This window comes from Arachis ipaensis, chromosome B02, assembly GCF_000816755.2.
Source record: "Arachis ipaensis cultivar K30076 chromosome B02, Araip1.1, whole genome shotgun sequence".
Lineage (NCBI taxonomy): Eukaryota > Viridiplantae > Streptophyta > Magnoliopsida > Fabales > Fabaceae > Arachis > Arachis ipaensis.
Genome location: NC_029786.2, coordinates 88447129 through 88449081, shown reverse-complemented (window position 1 = coordinate 88449081; position 1953 = coordinate 88447129). Strand labels below are relative to the sequence as shown.

Here is a 1953-nt window from a genome sequence, read left to right as displayed (position 1 = left end):
TTACTCGGTGTTTTAGATTCTCTATGTCCCGGTGTCCTTATACAAACCTAAAAGGAGATTTTGAAATAATTAACTATATTTTACAACCATCAAAACCTAAACCTCCCCCTTCTAACGAATTGGTTAATTACCAAGCTTTTCATTTCACTAAATAAATATTATCCAATCGACCAAAGCCTTAATCACTACAAGCTTACATTTAAATCGAAGTAGAGATATAATAAAAAAATTTTAAATTGGATTTAACACAGAAAAGATCCTAGTTTTATCTAATTCAATACAACAAAGGATTAAAAAACTATTGCTGACAAAAAAGTAAAAAGAATTACTAAAAAAACACAAAAATGTAAAAAATGACAGAAGTAGAATAAATTAAAAAAATACACACAATTAAAAATGTAGAAAAAAGCTGAAAATACAGAAAAGATTGAAAAATCACAACTTATTAATATAAGCAACCCAAAATATAAATTAAAAATTAAGAATGATTGTAAATCATGCTCATTACCTAGAGTAGTAGCCAACAAATTTTGTTGTTGTGTAAACACATGCGGTGATGCAACATTATGTAAAATGACGCTGACATAGTCAAAAATACAACCGCCGAAATATTCCTTTGCTTTGCAATGGCTACGGGCCACCGCAACTCCACACACCCGATGATCACACTCACTGGAAGCTCAAGCCAGTCTAGAAGCTCCTTTACCTTGATTAAAAATAAACATGCAAAACAACTCAAACCCTCGGTAAAGAAAACACAGCTGAAATTTTCAAATCAAAAAGATAAAAACTTAAGAAGCAAAGGGACTGTAAAGATGGATCAAGAAGATAAATTCACCTTCCAGGCCTGTATTCAAGTATAAGACTGTAAAGATGGACGAAGAAGTCTTGCAAATTAACATTCAGAGCATCAAGATTACTCCTCATCACTTTAAAAGCAACAATACAACATTGGAGACGTTCGGTCACAATAAAAATTTTGGACACTTCTTAGAATTGTTGCCTGAGTTTCTACCATCAGAAACAAGTACTTTGAGATGGTTCATTAGGTCTTGCATGAAGTCAAGGTCAATTAAATCTAAAATTTTTCCCAGTCTTTTGAGATAAGGAGCAAACAATAGAGGGATTCCACTGTAGCAGATGATGCCCCAGTATTTACTTCAGACTTGAAAAAGAAAGTAAAGAAAATTATGATCCATTTAAACAAAATATGACCAGCAACTACCCAAAAATTAAATACAACATAAGAGAAACATAAACAATGCGAAAGAAAAAGAATGAAAATTTTTTAATTAGAAAAATAAAGAAAAGAAAATTGTAAGATATAACAATATATGAAACCAGCAAAAAGATATATAAAGCATCAAGTTTAAACTGACATATCACTATGTTTGGATATTAGAAGGGAGTCTTGATACTTTTTTGAGCATCATATGCAAGAAATGCTCACATACTATTACTAAACCCTATGCATATACCCATATGCTTGCACAACGGAGTAGAGAGACTTCACAGACTCATAATGAAGTTCAATAGGATTTGCAGCCCTTACAGAGGGCCAGCTGCCGGCAGGGGCATAAGGTACTCCTCAGCACAAGTGCAAGAAACACATTAGAAAGTTCAAGTAAAGCAATTGATAAGCATCTCATCCAATAAACAGTAGAGTTTTTAGGTGTATCTGAATCTCTGTTCTCTTTCTTATATTGCACTCCTCAAACACATCTAAATGTCTCAAAATTAAAATTTTTTAATAATTAATAGTTTTTCAAGAAAAATAGGTTTCTTTTTCCCCATTTTAAAAAATAAATAATAAAAAAATAAAAATGGTCACATCCTATCAATCCAACAACCAATGGTGCCTCACTATAACACAAATACACAAACATATTATATAAATACAAACCTGGTGCTATAACATGCATTGTGTGCTTCAAAATGCAAAAATATGTATGA

General features: G+C 31.6%; 1 long non-coding RNA gene across 1 annotated transcript in view; it reads right to left on the bottom strand.

The window, feature by feature from the left end:
- Positions 1 to 1951, bottom strand: part of LOC110268954 — a 9218-nt gene extending 7267 nt beyond the window's left edge. Inside the window, exons 1-3 of the long non-coding RNA XR_002357742.1 lie at positions 1904 to 1951; positions 839 to 1165; positions 509 to 706 (exon numbers count right to left, since the gene is read on the bottom strand). This is a non-coding gene — a long non-coding RNA (uncharacterized LOC110268954). The remainder of the gene's footprint in view (positions 1 to 508; positions 707 to 838; positions 1166 to 1903) is intronic.